The sequence below is a fragment of the Elephantulus edwardii genome, unplaced genomic scaffold (genome assembly GCF_000299155.1).
Source record: "Elephantulus edwardii isolate Elephantulus edwardi_28Jun2011 unplaced genomic scaffold, EleEdw1.0 scaffold00126, whole genome shotgun sequence".
Classification (NCBI taxonomy): Eukaryota; Metazoa; Chordata; class Mammalia; order Macroscelidea; family Macroscelididae; genus Elephantulus; species Elephantulus edwardii.
The window spans coordinates 8,403,283-8,414,168 of NW_006399876.1; positions in this window are offsets into that span (position 1 = coordinate 8,403,283).

Consider the following 10,886-nt stretch of genomic DNA (forward strand, 5'->3'; position numbering starts at 1 on the left):
AATTAGTAAGACTGGCTCAGGACAGGGCAGGATTCAGAGCTGCTGTACACAGGGTCACTATGGGTCACAGGCAACTCGATGGCACACACAGGAGAATATAATCACTCAGTCAGGACAGCTGCAGACACGTGCATGCAGGCAGCTCAGCCCTGAGCTTCAAGGCTTTAGGCCAGGGTCACAGAGCGCTCAGTTCTGCCAGTTATGGCTTCCCCACCTGCCTCTGAAAATCCGCCAGAGGGCAGCTGAGTCGGTTCCATCTCAATGGCAACAACATGGGCAGCTCTGCTCTGTACCACAGAGTTACTATGCATTGAAATGAACTGGATGGCAATGAGTGAGTAGTTAGATCCTGGGAGGGATTTGCAGGCATGAGTTCTTTTATTCATCCCAAAGCATGTGACAACCAATATTGCTGTTAGTTTCAGGAAAGAGGATCAGAGTGGTAAGAGGACAGGGAGGTGCAGGGAGGAGAGGAGGACAGGGCAGCAGGTCCGGCTCGTGGGTAGCGATGGGCTCCAGTTGTTCTTTAAGCTCTGGATGCTGAGATGCTCTGTTCTGGGATGGGTTCATTGAGAGACAAATGAGCAGAATGAAAGAGAGTCCTTGATAAGGATGCGCTAGAAGAGGGGGGAGCCGAGCTGAGCTGCCCTCTGCATCCTGTGCAGGGAGTGCTGACTCTGGGCAACTCCTCACACTGTCATTCAATGCAGCTGCCTGGGGACAGAGGCAAGACGGTCCCAGGGCAGCACTCTCAGCAGCTGCACACCAAGTCCATCGCTGAGAGTGGATCTGGCTGACACAGCGAGCGCACTGTGTGGTCCAGTTTATGTTTCTGGGGGTTACTCTGGCTGCTGCAGGGCGAGTGGGCTATTGGATGGATATAAGCCACTTACCAAAGCAGGCCTGATGATTAAGTGCTTGGCTACTAGTCAGAAGGTCGGTGGTTTGAACCTGCTCAGTGGGGAAAGATGTGACCATCTGCTTCTGTAGAGAGTACAGTCTTGGAACCCCTGTAGGAGCAGTTCTGCCCTGTCCGACAGGTGAGGTGGAATCTGTTTGACAGCACTCACTCCCTCTCTCCCTTTCTCTGTCTTTCTCACCAGCACAGCAGCTCCTTCTGTATCAGAGTAGAATTGTGTTCCATGGGCTTTTCAGTGGCTGATTATGCCAATAACATAGTAATAAGGTTGGAAGCTAGGAAGCTTTGGTGGCCTAGTGTCAAGAAGTTGTGCTGTAATCTTGAAGGCATGTGATTTGAATCCACCAGCTACTCTGGGGGAGAAGGATGGGCAATCTCCTCCCGTGCAATTAACTCCTCTCAAAAACCGCTGGAGGGCCAGCTATGGGTCGGTTCAAACTCAAAGGTACACATCAACAATATTGGAAGCTAGTTCAGTAAATGGTAGATCTGCACAGTGACATGTATCTGCACACATCTCCAAGAAAAAACGGGGCTCTGAGAGATGAGGAGGTGTATCTCAGGCCTCTGAGTGCACCGTGGTGGAGTCAGGAGAGAACCAGGTCAGTACACCTGACAGGTGGGTCCACTTAATCTAGTAACTGTATCAGATCCAGCATGCCATTTTCACACCACATATTTTACAAAAACTCTTTATCTTATCACCTAGATGGTGACTGACACATAGTTGTTGTTGTTGTTAGGTGCTATCAAGTCGAGTACAACTCGTAGTGACCCTGTGAACAAAAGACCTGAATCCTGCTCTATCCTGCACATTCTCACACTTCCTGATACGTAAGAGTCCATTGCAGCAGTCACCGTGTCAATTAGACTAGTTGAGGGTCTTCCCTTCCTTCGCCAACCCTCCACCCTTCCCAACATCATGTCCTTCTCCAAGCAATATGGCCAAAGTATGTGGGGCAAAGCCTCATCATTCCTGTCTCCAAAGAGCACTCCAGCTGCACTGTCTCCAAGACGTATCTGTTTGTTCTCCTGGCCGTCCATGGGATGTTCAGTGCTCTTCTCCAACACCACAGCTCAAAGGCATCAATTCGTGTGTCATTCTTATTCATTACCCAGCTCTCAGATGCACAGCGAGTGACCAGAAAGACTATGGCTTGAATCAGAGGCATCTTAGTCCTCAACATTCATCATTACTCCTCAATAATTTAGAGAAGTCCCTAACTGCAAATTTTCCCAGTGCAATGTGTCTCCTTATTTCCTGACTATTCATACCAAGGGAGTTAATTGTGGATCCAAGCAAGATGAAGCTGTTGACAGTTTCAATCTTCTCTCCATCCACCATGGCACTGCCTATTGGTCCAGTGGTTTTGATTTTTTTTGAATGATGAATGAGATGAAATTCATAGATGGATCTGGTTGGGAAAACTATGATGGTGACTTGGACCTGCATAGAGGTCATGGGAATGGAAAAAACTGGATGCATTTTGAAGATACTGGGAGTTAGAATCCAAGATATTTGAAGATGGCTTAAATGTGTGACAGGAAGAAAAGGAGAGAAACTGGAAAATGTCAAGGTCTCTGGGGATATTGTTATCCCAGTAACCAATAGTCAGTTTTATCTATCATGATAGATGAATAAGAGATTAAGCTTCATCTTAACTTGGATCCACAATTAATACCCTTGGTACCAGCAGTCAGGAGATTAGGAGACATATTGCACTGGGAAAGTGTGTAGTCAGGAACCTCTCCAAATTATCAAGGAGCAAAGATGTCAGTTTGAGGACTATAGATGTCAATTTGAGGACTATGGTGCACCTGATTCAGGCCGTCTTTTTAGTCACTTGCTATGCATCTGAGAGCTGGGTAATGCAACTGAGAGCTGGGTAATGAACAAAGATAACAGAAGAAGAATTGATGTCTTTAAAGTGTGGTGAGTATCCTGTGGACTGCCAAAAGAACTCCCAATATGTTTTGGAGACGATGTACCCAGAGTGCTCCTTGGAGGCAAAGATAATGAAGCTTTGTCTTACAGATGGTCAACATGTTGTTAGGAGAGGTTATTTCTTGGAGAGGGACATCATGTTTGGAAAGTGGAGGAACAGTGAGGGAGAGAAAGACCCTCAAGCAGGTAGATTGACACAGTGACTATAGCATTGGGCTTGAGTGTGTCAGAGATTGTGAGGATGGCACAGGAAAGGACGGTGTTCAGATCTGCTGTTTGCTATGAGTCGTAATTGACTTGATGGCACCTAAAAACAACCGTCAGTTTCTCACACCCATGGTTTGTGTGTTGCTATGATGCAGGAAGCTATGGATTGAATTGTGTGTGTGTCCACAGGTGTATGACACGGGGACGACGGCCTGGGATGCTCAGTACTCCGGAGGCCCCTCTGAATATGCATCCCTGACTCAGGGTTGTGGTTTGGGGAGCAGTAGCAGCAGGTGGGTCAGTGAAATAGAGGAAGATCCCCAATGAGATAGATTGACAAACCTAACAAGAAGAAAAAAATGTAGGAGGGAACTCGTTAACTTGCCTTCATTCATTTCAAGGGTCCAGCTCACACGCTGGATCCCTCACCTACGAGCTCAACAGCGACAACGTGTGGTAGAAATAAGTCATAGCAGCAGGCACATCCTGGTTTTGGGGGGTTCCCTCCCTTATAGCACTCCAGTTCCTGAAGGGTGGGCAAAAATGTGCCAAGTCAGCCAGCTAGTTGTCATCACTCTTTCGGGCCAAATCAGTCACTCAAGATTCAGATAATTTAGGGGTGGGAGGGAGGCGGGATCTCAAACAAAAGGGATTGCTAGAAGGCGAAGTCTAAGAAATTATTTTTAAAAAATAACGCAATTTAAGGGTATTACTGTACCTCTGCCACAAAGATATTCTCTTTTAATAATGTAGAGAGCTAGTTCAGTGAACATGCATGATAGAGCTGCATGATTCCAGGCACGTGCACATGTTTCAACAAGGAAACTAAGACTCTTAGGGGCACGGAGATGCGTCTCAGGTACCAGAGCGGATCATGGTAGGGTTTGGTTAGAACACAGTGTACCTGACAGCTTGGCTCAATGGGACTAATAGTATCAAATTCAACACACCCTCTTAAGAAAAAAAAATTAACACCATCTCCATCAACTAAATGGTACCTTACACAGTAGGCAATTTTTGTTGGATATGAATGAATGACAGTAAATTTACAAGTCATGCTGCATTGAGAAAAATCTACTGTCAGGGACCTCTGCTAAAAAGAAGGAAGTCAGTTTGAAAACTCAGATGCACCTGATCCAAACAGAAACATTTTTTCAATGACTTGCTATACATCTGAAAGTTGGACAGTGAATAAGGATGGCAGAAGATGGATGGATGTCTTTGACCAATGGATGCCTGTTGTGTTGAAGAGTACTGAGTATGTCCATGGACTGCCAAAAGAACAAACAGGGATATCTTGGACAAAGTGCAGCCAGGGTGTGCTTTTAGGGACAAGGATGGTGAAACTTCATCTCACAGAATTTGAGCTTGTTGTTAGGAGAGGGTCAGTCCCTGAAGACAGACATCATGCTTGGAAAGGTGGAGGGTCAGTGAAAGACAGGAAGACCCTCAAGACAAGATAGATTGACACAGTGACTGTAGCACTGGACTCAAGTATGTCAGAGGTGATGAGGAGGGCTCAAGATAGGACACGGTTTGGATATGTTTTCATAGGGTCACTGTGAGTGGTAGTTGACTCAGTGGCATCTAACAACAATAACCCACAGAGTTTCAAGAAGCAAGGAGAAATAAGAGGAAAGTAATTTCTGCTATAGAACTCTGAGTTTGCATGTGCGCATGCTTGGTCTGGTTCATGCTAGAAGACAGATTGAAGTGATTACTATGAATCAAAGCCACTCCAAATAGAGACAAATGCAGGTATGTGACCTTTTGGGGCAAGATCTAAAATAGAGAATGACCTTTGAGATGGGAAACCACTCAAGGTGAGAAGTCTTCCCTTGATCCACAAGCCTTCCTGAAAAGTTTGACATCTGCTAAGATTGTGTACAAAATGTTATGTGCTTATGTGCACAACCTAGTTAAGGTTCTCAGTTCAAATCACTGTAAACATGTTTTTAAAATGAACAGCAGGACTTACAGAAAAATGTATCCCATCCCTGGCTCCCGTGTGTTAAATACCAGTAGGGTCTTGATTGAATGTGGTAAAAAAAAAAAACACAAAAACAAACAAACAAAAAAATCACTGCCTCTAAAAACCACAAAACAAATAAAAACTTCTCACCATTGAGTCATGGTGACCCCATGTGTTACAGAGTAGAACAGCTCTGTAGGGCTTGTCTTTTTGTGGTTTTTTTTTTTGTTCCAAAGACATGTCTTAAAAAACCCTGGACTACCAGGCCTTTCTTCCAGGTTACTGCTGAGTCGGTTAGTGGTTGTTGTTGTGTGCTGCCAAGTCAGTTCTGATTCATAGCTGACCCTCCAGCGTGTTTATAGAGTAAATCTCAAGGATGGAAATTTCCCAACTTTCTCTCACGGAGAAGCTGGTGGACTTGAACCATGTACCTTCGGGTTGATGACCTTTGAGTTAGTAGTCAAGTGCAAACTGCTGATGCTAAGGACCTGCCAAGGAGCCCTGGTGGTGTAGTAGGTTAATAGTTGGGCTGTTAACCAAAGGGTCAATGGTTCAAACCCACCAGTGTTCTGCACAAGAGAGATGAGATTGTCTGATCCCGTAAAGACTTAATGTCCCATGAGTCCAAAATAGTCAGTTCTCAGTTATAATGGGAAAAAGTCTCCCTTGCAGGGTTGTTGTGGGAGAATTACACCAGGTAACAACACACCTGCAGCTTAAAACAATTCTTCCTTCCCATTGAGGATGGTTGTGTTTCCTTACCTCACAGAATGAGCCATCTTTTCCCCCTGGTATTTCCCAGGTGGCTCCAGTGCCTTGGAAACGGACTTTAGGGAGGCTGTTTCCCCAAAAGCCAAGGGCAATGTCAAGGTGGATCTCGGAAAACCCAGATCTGAGGAAATGTCTGCTGTGTTTGCTTCTTGTTGTTGTTAGATGCTATCAAACTGATTCTGACTCACAGAGACTCTGTGTCCAGCAGAAACGAACCCTGCCAGGTCTCCCCCAATCCTCACAGTTTCTCCTGTGCCGAATCCATCCTGTCAGCCACTGGGCAGTCCATCTTGTTGAGGGTCTTCCTCTTTTCCACTGTCCGTCCACTTTCCCGAGCGTGATGCCCTCCTCAGGGACTGGTCCCTCCTGATGGTACGTCCAAAGTACACAAGACAACAATCTCACCATCTTCGCTCCTAAGGATCATTCGGACTGAATTTCATCCAACTCAGATTTGTTCATTGTTCTGGCCATCCATGCATATTCAATACTTTTCACCAGAGCCATAATTCAAAGGCGTTGCTTTTTCTCTAGTCTTCATTATTCACCATCTGTCTCTTCTTGGGCCCTAGGAATCCCTGTTTGTAACTTAGTCTGCTTCAGATCTTTCAGGAGGTGGACTCTGTGTGTGTGTGTGGGGTGTTTGATGGTGTTCCACGGACACACTTTACGGTCCTGGACTACTGATGAGAGGCATTCTCAGAGGTTTCTCTGCCCAACCTGGCCTTCATCCTTTGGGAATGAAGATCTCAGTTAAACAGCAGTAAGTTGACATCACACCCACTTCAGAGCCTGCTTCATTCAGTCATTCATCCAATGTTTGTACCCCATGTCTGTGGAGTTGATTCAGACTCAGAGACCCTCCACTGCATCTCCAGGGCTGCACATCTTTATTCCCATATTTCTACCTCCTTTGTTGGATTAAAATTGCTCATCATTTAGTCATCAGAGCAACACCTAACAGAACATGACCAGAGCTTCTTAAATGTTTACTAAGCAGATTTAAAATGTCAAGAGAGGTCCTGGGGGGTGCAGTTACTCAGCTGCTGTCAGGTTGGTGCTTCAAGCCCACCCAGAGGTGCCTGAGAAGAAAGCCTGGATGATCTACTTTGGAAAAAAACAGCTGTTGGGACCCCCGTGGGGCACAGTTCTACCTGACATGCGTTGGGTGGCTGTGAGTAGGAGGTGACTTTAGGATAACCAGCTTAAACGTGTCGAATAGTATGGTGGGCAGCAGGGGACACAACAGCATCCTTGCCCCAGTGGAGGACACCCACAAAGAAATTAAAGGTGACAGCTAGGAGAACTGAGGCTTGGCAATGAGCTCAGATGGGCAAGAAGGGCTGTGTCGGGAATACCTTCCAGGGGACAGTGAACTGAAAGTTGAAAGGTGTCTGGGAGTTAGTTGTAGTTGTTGTCAGGTATTTTGGAGTTGGAACCAGTCCGTAGCTTATCCTCCAGCAGGTTTTTAGAGGTAGTAAATTGGGTGGGAGGAGATTGTCCATCTTTCTCCTGCAGAGACGCTGGTGGATTTGTACTGTGTGCCTTTGGGTTGGCAGCACAACTCCTTCCCACTAAACCATCAGAGCTTCTTATGGACATTAGCTGGACTGAGGAAAAAAAAACTGCTGTAAAGAGTACAGGATGTGGGAGAGCTTGAAGGAGCCTTGGTGGTGCAGTGGTTAAGTGCTCAGCTGCTACTAGAAAGATTTGTACCCCGTCATCGCTCTGTAGGGAGCTCTGGTGGTCTAGTGGCAAGAAGCTGCGCTGCAATCCCAAAGGCACACTGTTTGAGGACACTGTGGACCTGACTTTACCAAGCATGATGTCCTTCAACTATCAAAAGTCTCTGGAGCAGACCATGCTATAACACTGGGTCTGCCAGAGTCAGAATAGCCCAATGGCAGAAGAGAACAGTATGCAACTTTTATGTTTACACTTAAAATAATTTTTAAACCCATCTACACAGTCAAATGCCTTTGCATGGTCAATGAAGGCATTGACAAAAAGTACCCCAGGAATCAATGGGATAGCAGTTGAAATGTCCCAACAAACAGATGAAGCCCTGGATGCACTCATCAGTCTATGCCAGGAAATTTGGTAGACGGACAGCTGTGTGGCCAACTGACAGGAATAGATTCATATTTGTTCCCATTCCCAAGAAAGGTAATCCAACAGAATATGGAAATTATCAAACAGTATTATTAATACCACATGCAAGAAAAATATTGCTGAAGATCATTAAAAATGGCTAGAAGAGTATATTGAAAGGAAACGTCCAGAAGTTCAAGCTGAAAAAAAAAAAGAAGTTCAAGCTGGGTTCAGAAAAGATCTTGGCATCAGGGGTAACACTGCTGATGCCTAATGGATCCTGATTGAAAGCAGAGACTATCACAAGAATGGCTATTTGCGTTTTATTGACTATGTCAAAGGTATTTGACTGTGTGGTTCATAGTAAACTATGGCTAATATTGAGAAGAATGAGAATCCCAGAACACTTAATAATGCTTATACAAAACCTATATCTAGACCAAGAAGCTTTTTGTCAGAACAGAGCAAGAGAACACGAAATAGTTCAAAATTAAGACAGGTGTGTGTCAGGGTTGTATCATTTCTACATACCTATTTAGTTTGTATTCTGAGAAAATTATTTAAGAAACTGAACTCTATAAAGAAAATGTGGCATCAAGACTGGAGGAAGACTCATCAACAACTTGTGTTATGCAGATGATACCACCTTGTTCGCTGAATGAAAGTGAGGAGGAATCGAAACACATGCTGTAGAGGATCAAAGAATCCAGCCTTCAATATGAATTATATCTCAACATAAAGAAAAGAAAAATCCTCACCACTGGACCAACATGGAATATCATGATAGCCGGAGAAAAGATTAAAGTTGTCAATGACTTAATTTTATCCACAATCAACAGTAGTCAGGAGATCAAGAAACTTACTGCACTAGCAAAGTCAGATGTCAGGGATCTCCCCAAGTCTTGAAGAATGATGATGTCAAAGAATGAGATGCAAAATAATTTATTTTTTTTAAAAAAAGGGACCTCTGTTAGCCTAGTAGCAAGAAGCTGCACTGCAATCCCAGAAGTACACAGCTCGAATCCACCAAATGCTCTGCTGGAGAAGGAGGGACAATCTCCTCCTGTACCAGTCAGTTCCAATTTGATGGTACACACAAACACACACCCCCCAAAAAAGAATGAGATGCATCTGATTCAAGCCATATTGTTTCAAATGACCTGCTATGAGTGTGAGAGTTGGACAATAAGGATGATAGAAGAATTGATGTTGAACTGTGGTGTTGAAGAAGAGTGCTGAATGTCCCATGGACTGCCAACAGAATAGATATGTCTTGGAGAAAGAGGATCCAGAGGGCTTAGAGGCAAAGACGATAAAGCTTTATCTCACATACTTTGGGCATGTTGCTGAGAGGCTATTCTTGGAGAGGGACACTGTGCTTGGAAAGGTAGAAGGTTGGCGAAAGAGATAAAGGCCCTCAGTGAGAGATCAAGGACACAGTGCAGCCACTACAGCAATGGGCTCAAGGTTGTCAAAGATGATGAGGATGGCACAGGAGAGGACAAGGTTCAGATCTGTTGTTCATAGGGTCACTATGAGTTTACTCAGCCTGAATGGACCTAAGAACAATAAGGTCCACACTAACTTATGCCCCTCTCTTTGACTCTCTTCTGGGTTTAGCCTCTTTTAGCTTTGAACAAAACTGAACAAAAGCTGTGAACAAAAAGTGAAAAAAAAAAATCAGTAAAGTTTTTATCTGTTTCTCCACCAGACAATTCTGACAGGCAGGCCTGTGTCCTAAAATTCCCATGACTCCCCTTCTGAGGCCCTGCAAAAGCGAGTCAATGCTCCAGTGAACAAAAACAGGGGCCGACCCTGCCTGTGCAGATTCCTCCGTGCTAACCAAATGCTTTCACATGATTGCGTTTGATCCTCACAGCAGCCCCAGGCACGCTCCTAACCCTGGAATATCATCTGCCATTTCTCACTGTTGAGAATTGAGGCTGTCAAAAAGTGGGGGGCAAACCCAGGTTCTACAGCCAAATTCCCGGGTTCAAGTCCAGTGCTGCTTATTTACCTGTTTTTATTATTATTCATTTTAATGAAAATTTACAGACTTTGGATTTCCATTCATTCATTGTTGCACTTTTCACACCCCCCAACCGCCCCCCCCGCCCCCCCCCGCCGTTTGCTCTTCTCTTTGAAAAGTAAAAGAAAAATTCATTGTTATAAAATCACTCCCGCAAGTCCACTTCACTATGCAGCCTTCATTATGGACTCCTGTCATGACAAAAATACCTAATCACATATTCCTTTTAAGCAGTTCTCTCCCTCATCGGTTTCAATGCAGTATACATTATTTATCCCATCTTTCTCACTCTTCTCCCAACCCCAATGTCAGTCACATTTTACAACAATGGCACCATGCAATATTTGTCCTTTTGTGACTAAGATATTTCACTCAGCATAATGTCCTCCAGGGTAACCCATTTTGTATAATATCTTATGAGTTCTTTGATTTTCAATACAGCGTAGTATTCCATTATATACCACAGCTTCTCTATCCATTCGTTTGTTGATGGGCACTTAGGTTGTTTCCAGCTCTTTGCTATTGTGAACAAAGCTGCGATAAACATGGGTGTGTATATTATCTGCTTGGATGGCAGTTATGGTCTCTTTGGGGTCTATTCCCAGTAGTGGAATTGCTGGGTCAAATGGTATTTCTATTTGCAACGTTTTGAGAAAGCGCCACACGGCCTTCCATAGTGGTTGCACCATTTTACACTCCCACCAACAGTGAATAAGGGTTCCAGTTTCTCCACAACCTCGCCAGCATGTGTTTTCTGTTCTGTTAAATTTTGCTAATCTTACTGGGGTGAGATGATATCTCACAGTTGTTTTGATTTACCTGTTTATCAGGTCACATCTCTTTAAACCTGTTACTTCAATTCTAAGATGGAAATACTGACACAATGACTGCAGAAATGAGCTCAAGCATGTCAGGGACACCGGATGGTAAACAGGACAGGGTTCAGATCTGT